Raw genomic sequence first — 12,417 nt, forward strand, 5'->3', positions numbered from 1 at the left:
CCGATTACTGTCGATTATTGTCAATTTTTATTGTTTTGTTGGGGTGATAGTGTATGAATGGCACAATTTTAGAGACTACCAGCATCACACAGATGCATAGGAAAGAACTACGTGAATTATAGGCTTGGGATAACAGTAAAAGTTGCGACATAAACGCCCTATACCATGGTATATCTACTTATGCTATCGTTTCTCTATGATGAAGTGGAGACAGATTTTAGATTGATGAGGGTCAGAGGTTGGAAGCAGGAAGCAGATGACCGTTTGGAGTGGAGGCGAATAGTTGAGGAGGCTAAAGCTCACACTGAGCTGTAATGCCGAAAGAAGAAGAAAATATTTGTGAATCTATATGTGGATTGTAGTGTGTAGTATAAGTTTTATCTATGATAGTTGAGTTCTTAAACTCTTATATTCATGTTTTGATTAATAATGACGATTGTTACAACATATTGTATGTTTTATGGCAATAAACGATGATTTGATTTGATACTTCACTAACCATGATAATTATAGTTGCCCATTACTCTGCGTACATTCATGAATTTGAACTATCTAACTGCTTTGACTCATGAATTCACTCACCAAAATCATGCATTCACACATAAACCATCTTATTATTGTTTGAGGTTATTGAGTAAACTCACCTTCAGTGGCACAGCTGGGCAACAATAGAGTGCGATGCAATACCGTTGAAATCTGAAAATATTCGAGAAATATTATTAGGCCAAAATGTATCATTTAATTTCCTGAACCTTATAAGATTCACTTTCAGATTTACAAAGCAGAAAAGCATCAACAAGATTAGATTTAGTGAAGTGTGGTGTGGTCGTGTGGAGCTGTGAAATTTAAATTGATTGAGTAGGAAAATAAACGTGTTTACCAATCACAATCAGACAAAATCATTGTTGAAATTATTCACAATCAGACTAATTATAATCACAATCAGACAAAACCATTGTTGAAATATTTCACAATCAGACTAATTATAATCACAATCAGACAAAACCATTGTTGAAATTATTCACAATCAGACTAATTATAATCACAATCAGACAAAACCAATGTTGAAATCATTTACAATCAGACAAAACCATTGTTGAAATTATTCACAATCAGACTAATTATAATCACAATCAGACAAAACCATTGTTGAAATTATTTACAATCAGACTAATTATAATCACAATCAGACAAAACCATTGTTAAAATTATTTTTGATGGAGAGATGGGATGGATAGGAATGCCTCCTCCACTTTCTCACTTCATTACAATTCAGAGGAATGACAAAATATAATCTGTGCTTCAATATTATGGCTAGATTACGGCAATTGGATATATCCTCTCTAACTATAAACGCTACGTCATCGTGATGTTGCATTTTCAGGATTGATTATGGTCATTGAACCATTTGTGATGCCCACATCTTTGGCTTTTATATTATCTTATATGCAGTATGATTAGAGACACTATAAGAATATTCCAACTGACAATCAAGATCGCCCACGGAACCCTTAATAGTTAGTAAGCCGTTTGTGAGCTTTATGGTGTATTCTCTCAAGTTAATTCTTCACTACACTCAAGAGTAAAGTTCATGCTCCAACCAGGAATGATGCATTCCCACCTCAAATAGATTTTTAATAAAAATTATTGTAAATTCAATGACATATCCAATTGGAATAAAGGTGAAAGCATGAATAACTCCTCGGTTAACGAAGAAAAAACTTGATCTGACGCAGGAATCTGTTGTTTCTTAAAATAGATAACAATCAGTAAGAATTTGATCAGCCTAAACTGTTATAATTCACTACAATCAGTTGGTGAGAATTTTATTGGCCTCAACTATTATAATTAATGAGAATATAAGAATGTCTCATATTTGTTTTTTTTCTAGGGATACTGACAACAATCCCTATCCATATTGATAGATTAGTACTGTACCTTATGATGTTAGATCAGAAACTACAGTATAGTCGTATCTGTGAGAGAAGGTTACCAAGGCTTATCAAATTCAATAAGAAGAAAACTATAGAAGAATATAATAAGGATATGAATATTTATGACTGAAATATTTTAGTAATCGCAAATGAGATACAGAAGATAAGAGTCTCTTGAATTTTAGACGCATCATTTGACAGTTTTGACAACATCAATAAAGTTATACTATACTAGTGAAGTTATAAAGTTATACTACTAAAGTTATATTAAACTAGTCAACTTCATAGAACTTAGGTCATATCTAGATCTGGTACTCATGAATCCGAATTCGATAGAGCATGCTGTTTGATTAGTTTTCTAATTGTTGGAAATATATAAAACTTGATTCAAATTGATAAAAACAATATAAAACCTGTAGTGTACATTCTTACACAACCTCTAGACCGTGTATTGCAAATTAAGGTTTAAAGCAGTTTTGGGCAAATACCTGTTCTGTTTTTACCTGCATTGTATCTATTGTCTATGAATTAAAACATTTAAAAACTTTAAAACATTTCAACGACTAGTTTCGACCTACTTTGGCCATTTTCAAGTTTTCAAGTTTTATATTGTTTTATTATTAATTTGAATAATGTAGCCCATATAAGTGAAGTGTTTTTACCTTAATTCAAGTTGGCATAGAAACTTCATTATTAGAAGTGATTATTAATAAACATTAATCTAATAATTATTAGAAGCTTCAATATCATCAACGTGTGAATAAGTTCTGGGCCTAGTATTATTAATTTATGAGCTGATTCAAAATATCTTTGGGATATAAACTGCAATTTAGCTACCTACAAATGCAGTGAACAATGTAAGAGAAAGCTTCAATAATACAGCTTGCTTTTCCAAATGGTAGACTTCTGAATAATTACTACTGTCTTTATTTTGTGCGTAAAACTATTGCAGGAAGTAGCATTGTGTACTTGAATAGGGGAGAAGTGTGCTCTTGCCGACTCAAACCTCATCAGCGCCTCATTCTCATTCATAACGGTCAACAGTCATGAAGATAATAGTCTTCATTACTTGTTGCCAGCCAGACCATGAAACATGGAGGGGCTTTCCTGTTGGCCACTGCTCACAATAACATTCTATTTATTATCTTGATGATTCTCATTGAAGTCTTGGCATGACTTCTTCCTTTCAGTGTGTACTTCCACTTCACCCGTAATGAAAGCTCCAATTAATTATTGTTTTGCATTTTGGAAACAATCTTTTTCCATCGGAAGAATTTCTCTTCGGTTAGATGTACGATTGGTCTTCTGGTATTCGCATGTTTTTTTATTGTGGATTTTTCATTTAGTAACATGATTTCGATGAATGAGGTTGAAAGATTCAGAATCCCATACTAAATTGAGCAATTTCGGTTTATATGTTTGGATGTTTATATTATATTTGTATTTCACCGGATCACGAAAACGGCTCTAAAGATTTTCACGAAATTTGGAAAATAGTAGGTTTATGATAGAAAAATTCGATTGCACTAGGTCTCATCCTTGAGAAAACTCGCTGAACGACATTAAAAGGATAATTCATCCTTTGCTGAAACAGCTGACACTTTCGTCGTCTGTGGATAGTAAAAAGTGAGCGAGTGATTCTGTGGGAAATCAAAATATCGCATCCCCGAAATTCATAAGCTGACGTATAGCCAGCTGTAAAATATAAACACTATCATCTTGGAGGATTGTGTTCTGTTTATCAATAAATAAAAATAACGAGCGAAGCTCTCTGACCCGATATTATTACTGAATTGCTGAATTACTCCTCACAAATAATTATTGGAAGGAGTTTTTTGTCACTAAAATATGAGTAGCATCACAAAGTTTATTGTTCAAGTGTAGATATTTCAAACTGAGCACTACCGTGTATCTAGAGCCATCTTGGACTTATTCAAAACATCCTTTATCAGAATAAAAAGAAATTATCATTACGAATATGAAGAGATGGCATAAAAACTTATCTATAAACTGGTGAAAGAAAACTCGAGAAAATAATTTGAATAAATAACGGTCATGAATTTCACCCTTATAATTTTAACTATGCACACATCTACTCTGGTATATTGTTATACTTATGATTCAAGTTGAGAAAGCAATGCGGAAAAATTATTAGTCCTACTCTCTGGTATCCATCATTCAATATCATTATTTGTAGGAATTCGATGCAGAAGGATGTCTTCGAATTCCTATAATTATATTGAATAATAGATACCAGAGAGTTATGGAGAACTAATAATTTTCCCTATGAATGAGTCAGTATTATTTTTCGTGGAGTTAGCGCAAAATACAAAACAAAGAGTTAACAAGGTCAGGTGCAGAATTGTGGGAAAGCAGAAAGGTGACGTATCGTAGCAGGAATGCCTTTCATTAGCTGGGGTTAGAAGGAGTCTTGCTAATTTGCAAATCAAATCAGACCTTGTTGAAGCTTTTTATTTATAGTGCTGGTAACATAGGTCGTTACTATGGCTTACAGGTTACTATGTTCTATAATGCGACTCTACTATGTATGTAGTGCCACAAATTACAGAACACATTCTATGTGCTCTATTATCATAGCTGTGGTAGTTTTGAAACATTCCAGGATGAAATCATGCACTTTTATTTTTCAACTGGAGTGGATAATGACAATAGTTTTAGATTTTTTTACCCAAAAATTCCAACAATGAACGCAAATTAGGTCCACAATATTATCGACGATGAATAGAGTTTACAAGAAGTACATGGATTCTCTTTAATTTTTTTCTATATAGTTTTTTGACCATATTGATTGGTTCCCCTCACTTCTCTCCAATACATTTTTTCACCACCAATCTAGGAGGTTGAGAAAAGAAAATGATTATTATTAAAAAGACTAAGAAATTGTCAAAAACCACAAATTTTGTGTGTTGATATTGTGGTAATTTTTCATATTAAATAAAAAGACTAAGAAATTGTCAAAAACCACAAATTTATTGATAGTTAGAAAGAGATTGACAATGGTGTAACAACCGAAACCCGTCTTTCTAACTATCAATAAATCTGTGGTTTTTGACATTTTTTTAGTAGTTTTATTTAATATGAAAAATTACCACAATATCAATTTTTCAACTACACAAGAAGTGAAAATGATTATTATTTTGCGATTTATAACTTGAATACCAAAAAATTGATTTGTTTGATTTTTCCAACAGTAGACTTCGGCCAAAAGGCAGACTGGCATCTGGGTGTTCAAGCCATTTCTCCACAACACAATCCATAGCTATCTGAAGAAGAGTCAGCGGATGCACGTGAATTTATCAATCGCGATGAATTAATCAATTTATTTTGTTTCATTTTCTTCCAAAGCTATGATTTCTGATAGGTTTCTCAGGTTTGAAATGCATATTTCCCTAAACAGTCTGTCAACCTGGTAAGAATACTTTTTGTGTAGTTGAGAAGTTGATATTATGGTAATTATTCATATTGAATGAAAAAGACTAAGAAATTGTCAAAAAACCACTGATTTATTGATAATTAGAAAGACCGGTTTCGGTCTTTTATTCGTTCTAATTATCAATAAATCAGTGGTTTTTTGACAATTTCTTAGTCTTTTTCATTCAACTGGTAAGAATACTCAAGAAAAGAGAGGCTGAATTCTCTCCGACATTTTCCAAGTCAATGAATTTTCCAAGTCAATTAATTTTCCAAGTCTACATTCCCTAGTCAATTTTTCAAGTCAAGTCAATAAGGCTTCAATCCTCGATTGAGTTGATAATACAATAGACGTAACGAATCTGTGATCTGTTTGAATGTGTGAAAATACGAATAGTGACTATAATCGTTGGTTCACAACTACTTTTCAAGCTATGTCTCCCGATTATCTTCATGCGAAAATTCGAGTGGAAGAGTGATAACTCTGAGACAGAGACAACAAAGTTTCCAGAATGAGAGGCCGCACCCCGAGGGACTTTGGTTCCGAGAAGCACGTGGGCTTGAAGAGGTCAGGTGAAGTCCTGACTCTATCCAGATGCGAATCAAAACAACATTCTATTCTCTCTATAAGGACCTGTGCTATATTATAGATTGTTATGAGCTTCGATCCACTCGCTATGTTCCAGCAATCCTGGCTACGTCATAATTATTTATAACTGGCTTTATTATGGAGAGTAGGAGAGCCGTGGCAGAGCTACACACGAGTGGTGTTTTAATGCTTGGAACAGGTGACGGGATTTCTGTGTGGTACTCCTCTGCTCCACCTTTATAGCTTGCTCTGCGTCGGCAGTCGTTGTCATAAATTCATTTTAAAAATAACATCTATTTAATGTGTCGTAGAGGGAGCGATATAAAGTGGATTGATGGAAGAAGATAGAGAGAGAGAGAGAGATTCAGATTCAGAGAGAGAGCGAGAGAGAGAGAGAGAGAGTGAGATTGAGTGCGAGGGAAGAAAGGAGTGATGGGAGCCTGAGAGTTTTGTGCTGTGAAAGAGAACTTCAGTGGAGTGAGAGAGCGTGAGAGAGAGAGTGAGTGATTGAGTGTGAGGGAAGAAAGGAGTGATGAGAGCCTGAGAGTTTTGTGCAGTGAGAGAGAACTACAGTGGATTTTCTCTCTCCCCATTCCAATTGATATTTATTTTTCCATAGAATAATACAGATCGATAAAATAAATATTCTAACTCACAAAATGATATGATTTTCATATTAGATTTATGATTAAGCCTCAAGAGTTAACGATAGTTTAAGTGAGTTCAATTGTGAAATTGATATAAGTTTTTGGCAAATGAATATGAAATGACGTTTGATAAACAAGTTTATATTGAAAGAGATCAGAGATTTTCATATTAAATTTATGTTTAAGATTCAAGAGTTCACGATAGTTAAAGTGAGTTATGGAAAATTGACATTAGGTTTTGGCAAATGGATATGAAATGACGTTTGATGAACAAGTTCAGGTTGAGAATAGTTTGAAGTATGATTAAAGTTTGTACATATTGTAGAAGTATATCGGGGATTGTTCTGGTGTCTAGATTGTTCTAGTGTCAGTGGCCTATTACAATTATCCAATCACCGGCATCACGCCCTGTGTATCCTCTCCACTAATAGAGACAGGCCGTCTTCATTCATTCTTCATTATTATTTCAGACCATGAAGATGCAACAGTCATTCATTACAGTCTTGTTAGAGTGACACAAGTTGGGGGCTAGCAGCCTTTTATAATGTAAAAGTGGATGTTTGGATCAAGGGTGGCTTAAGAATGAGGATAATGGGGTCTCACATAATAATCTTAAACTCGTGTTGCGATGGTCTAATGAAAAGAAAATCGCATATTAGCATTTTTCTCTATTCACTGTTCACCATTGATTATAATATGTTTGATTTTTCATATACAGGTCTCCCAAAAAAGCGAAATTCAGAGTCGACATGGCAGAACAGAGTAATATGGAAAGTGCCAGAAAAAATAATTTCTCATCAGTCCTTCCGCAATCCAATACTCTTTTGCCTCACCAAAACAAATATTACACGTTTTGGCAACCTTAGTTTCTGAATCTGACATTATATATTTTTTGTGAGGATAAAATAAATAATATAATAGCACTGGTCATACCCTTTCGTATAGTGCCTAGTGGCCCTTTCGTATTACTCATAGACACTTCATCGTTCACACCTCCCACTACTCTCCTAGCTTACATTTCCTTACTCATACTTTTCTTCCTTCCACAACTCCGTTCATCCTGTAGCTGCTAATCTAAAAATTTACTAGTAAACTTGATTGGTACATATAGACTCGAGATATATAATTTTCACACTTATTAATTATCATGTATATTATGACCGGGCAAATTTAGTTATAACCATATGAAAAACATAATTACACAACACTATACACCATGAAAAACAAGTAAATTGGAAAAAAATTGTTTTTAATTGTAAATTTTAACAACGGGGAAATTTAAATTACGCATGGGAAGGGAAAGAGGACATATCGCCTAGAGTCGACTTAAGAAGCAAAAAGGTTATATTATGACATGACCAATTCTTATTTTTCCTCGTTTCCTAGAGTCCTTCCCTACATCCTAGAGAAACTGCCTCCACTAACAGGAAGTTTATAAAGTAATAATGTGAATGAATATCCTTGTAACATCCTATAGTTATGTTCTATAATCATACTCACTTCAACGTATACTCAACACCTGGAATTCAGTAATTTGTCAAATGGCACCGTAATATTGATCGTGTGACAATTCATTTCAACACTTGAACAAATAGGAGAGCAGCTGGATGATTGTCGTATGTTAGTCACTAACTTTATCACTACTTCCAATATGGAACTTTGGCCTCAATCTAACCTATACACATACAAAATTCAACAAATTCACTATTTTCCAAACTGTAGATAACGGCGTTGATGTCAACTTCGTTGGTTATAACTTAAAAACGTTGTAAAGTTGCAAGTTGACAGTACATTCATTAGAACACAGCAATAACTTTCCATTGTTAAGTAGGACTGAATCGCTTCCAATAATAGGTCATTCTTATCCGTCATTTAAAGTGGTTGATAATGATTGCAGTCTTAACACAAGTTGACACTTGACTTCGACAATTATTACGTTTGTGTGCCGACTTCTATCAACAAAATATTTTAACGATAAGGAATCTTCAATATCATGAAATATAAGTATTTTTTGTATTACACCATATTTATTAACTTTTCAATCGATATTGCCTGACAATACCTTTCAAAAAATTAGCAATGAATTATGATTTTCTCTCAAGTATTCCACAAGATGAAAGGAAACTTTTGTTTCATTCAAGAGGTGAATATTCTATAAATGAAAATATAAATCTCAGTATCCTTTTAAACTATTTTGTCACATGCTTTGGACATTAATGCCATTTTCAAGTAAAATTGGAAATTTACTTGTAAAGTAAATTTCAATTGAAAGAAGACAATAAAATGGTGAATATTCTACTTTGAAACCAATGTCTAACAAAACCATACACATGCTTATGAGACAAAAAACCATCATGATCATTTGAACCAATAATTACGCTCACACATAATTCCGTTCATACCAAATTGATATAATTAATAAATGAGACACAGATGTTGTCTGATACCACTTCAATTTTGCTTTCATTCTTGAAAACAATCAATTTCTTAAGATTAAAATACATTTGAAATCTTCAATTTTCACCAAAACATTGATTATTAACTCCCAATATTCCTGAGCAGAGGAGCCTCAGTGGAGTTTAAAATTAGGTACTAATCAGATGCATGGAAGGGAGAGAAATTCGAAAAAAATAATTGAATGGGATGAATTGTTTCCATGAAATCTGAATAAAAATCTGGAAGAGATAATATTATATAACTGCATTTGGCCTCTACAACTGGCCTGGTCAGTTAATTATGGGAATTCCTCGGCACCGAGGAAGCCAATCAGTTTTTCCGTTGCTCGGTTTCAGTTGAGTGCACGGAAAAAATATAATTTTCTCAGAGAAGAGAAAGACCTTGAGCTTGAGCCGCTCCCAGAACTGGTTGCCGTGAGTTTTTCAGCTCATCTGGGACTCTATTCCATCACCGTAACTAGAGACCTTCACCACTTGCACCAATCCAGACAAGTTTCTCTTCTTTCCATCAATTTTTGTTCTATTTATTTGCAGAATTTCATACCTCCAATACACAATTGCATCGTGCCACAAATAAACTGGAAACAACTCGTGTGGTTTGTAAACTGGACAGTTTGCGGAAACCATACTACTTTACTCACCAACACTTTTAAACAGTACTTATCTTATTTCTGATGCATTTGGTCATGAAATTAGATACAGAATCTGGTGGTTTCAAACGCCTGCAGTGAAGCTCCTAGGTACTTTGTAGACTATTATTTTTTATTAATTTTATTCTCACAAGAAAGCATTGAATGGGAGAGAAAAACTAAGGATACTATTTCTCTTTCCTTTCTTCTTTCTAAATAACTTGTACTATTTCTCTCTCAAATTTAGATAATATTCCAAAGTCCGAAATGAGGTTATGATTTCCCTTTCTTAAATTCAGTCCTTTTCCACTAAAAAACAACGGAAACTAAGAATTTTGAATTTTGATAGTTGAGAAACTGGATAGAAAACAAAAATATTACACTCAAATCATCATCAATTGAAAATTTTTCATAAACTTTTACATTAATTTAGATTTTTTTAAAATTTATCAATAATTATTGACAATGGCGTTTCAGGAAAAATCTAATGGAAAAGGAAACTCTCAAGGTGGAAAAATAATAAAGGAAAATGGCTCAACAATTTTCCCTTTCAAGATTGAATCAGCCGATAAGCATTTCTTCAAATCACTCTACTTTTGGAGAAAGAATACTCCAATGCACTATATTAGCATTAAGTTAGAATTAAACCACAGTGAGTCTTTTAAGAGATGCTGATTTAGCATCTGAAAGTGAAGAGAACGGTGGCCGGGAGGCTGCCAAGAATATGCCTTGAGAAACTCCAGTAGTTGGATTTGATGCCCGCAAACAAAGTAAAAATATATAATTGGATATCTCAACTAAACCTAAAATTTTGTAGTGATGGACTTGAGAATGAGCTGCATAGAGTGGAAACCAAGATAAATGTAATTCGAATATTGGAAGAATATAAGAAAAACAAATTGCTAATAGACATCAACCGGCTTTTCCAGCATATGACCAGTTAGTCAAGACATGATCAGACACTTTCAGTCACAATACTCCACATAGTTGCTTATGAAGCAATGTCTAATTGCAATGACTAATTTGTGTGAGTTGCGTCATAAGCAACAATGTGAAGTATTGTGACTGAACTTGTCTGATCATGTATTGTCTCGTCTTGAATAACTGCTGTGCGCCTAGCACAAGTAGTCTAGACACAGGAGAGCTGTACTTTAGAAAATCTGAACAACGGGATGTTATTGAATAATTTCATAAGATTTCTACCTGTGTTTCTACTTGAAGCTGTCCTTTCGAATATCAGTAAGAAAAGCATTGAGGCTGCTGAAAGGATTGGGATTAAAATAAGTTTCTCATTTCATAGCAGGTTGTTCTAGCTGTTCTAGACGAAAGCTAGAAGGAATTTCAGCAAATTCTATGTTTGCGATTACTGAAACTAGAAATAGATAAAAATTATGAAGAACATTTTTATTTAAATACAACATTAGGTTAATAAAGCTTCAACTGCTATCCATAGAGGGATCATATTACTTTACTGAATTTCTAAAAGTTTCAAATCATTCTCTTCCTAGGGAATTTCAAATGATTATAACAAGCCCTGTTATTCCCCCACCACCATAGAAGATTTTATATAGATAGAGGTATATCCTATTATATTAAGCGAGCAATTTCTGTATAATTTATATCTGGTTATTCATGTTCAACGGATCTCGAAAACGGCTCTAACGATTTTCACGAAATTTCGAAGATAGTAGGTTTATGATATGAAAATTCGATTGCACTAGGCCTCATCCTTAGGAAAACTCGCTGAACGACATAAAAAGGATAATTCATCCCTGGTTGTAACAGCTGAGACTTTCGTCGTCTGTGGATAGTAAAAAAGTGAGTGAGCGAGTGAGAATGTGAAATATCAAAATATTGCATCCCTGAAATTCATAAGATGTTCTATAGCCAGCTGTGAAATATAAACACGATCATTTTAGATCATTGTGTTCTGTCTATCAATAAATAAAAAATAACGAGCGAAGCTAGGTGCCCCTATATTTCCTACTGAATCAAACAACTAAAACATTTTCTCATGAAAGAGCGCAAACTTGATTAAGCTTTTGCAACGCTATCAAAGCAGCGACTCTAATGAGCTGAATGCATTATTCAAATTCGATTGTATGTTTATCTGGATGCCATGCAATTTATGCGTAGGCCCATTCAGGTTTATAGATTACTGCGAAATTGAATGAGTCATCCAAGAAGAATTATATCTGCATTATCCTTGATTCAGATCGTAAATCAAGGTTCCCACTATTTTCCAAATAGTAATCCACCATATCCATGATAGGAATAATGATTGACTGGCGTTTCATTTTGAATCACAGAACACATAAGTGAATGTATAAAGGCTATTAAGTTATGGAAAGAGAGTGAGCATTAACAGTAATATTTAATTATAACCAACTATAACACCGTTATTACCCCCATTCTTGGATTCTTCTATGGTGTTAATAACTTACTCAATGCTAATACTTCAGGTCAATGACTCTCTGTTATTCAACTCTGATTAACCCATTTTCCACGTTTGATTTTCAAGGATTTATTCATTCACAATCAACAGAGTAAGGGACTCTCCACCAACAAAAGCCATACGAATTTACTCTACTTTAACAGAGTAATATTATAGAGTAAAGATACCGTTTAATAGTTCATACTATTATACGAATAACTTGTAGGTAGTAATCACTTGTTTCTGGTAATACTCCGTAGCATGAGCATAGATAAGACAGAAACTTGTGAAGAGTA

At 33.7% G+C, this 12,417-nt stretch overlaps 1 protein-coding gene across 1 annotated transcript in view; it reads right to left on the bottom strand.

The window, feature by feature from the left end:
- Positions 1 to 12,417, bottom strand: part of LOC120352466 (aquaporin AQPAe.a-like) — a gene marked incomplete at its 3' end in the record, with an annotated part of 112,765 nt that overhangs the window by 82,587 nt on the left and 17,761 nt on the right. Inside the window, 1 exon segment of the mRNA XM_039433136.1 lies at positions 645 to 696.

The sequence above is a fragment of the Nilaparvata lugens genome, chromosome 7 (assembly GCF_014356525.2).
Source record: "Nilaparvata lugens isolate BPH chromosome 7, ASM1435652v1, whole genome shotgun sequence".
Classification (NCBI taxonomy): domain Eukaryota; kingdom Metazoa; phylum Arthropoda; class Insecta; order Hemiptera; family Delphacidae; genus Nilaparvata; species Nilaparvata lugens.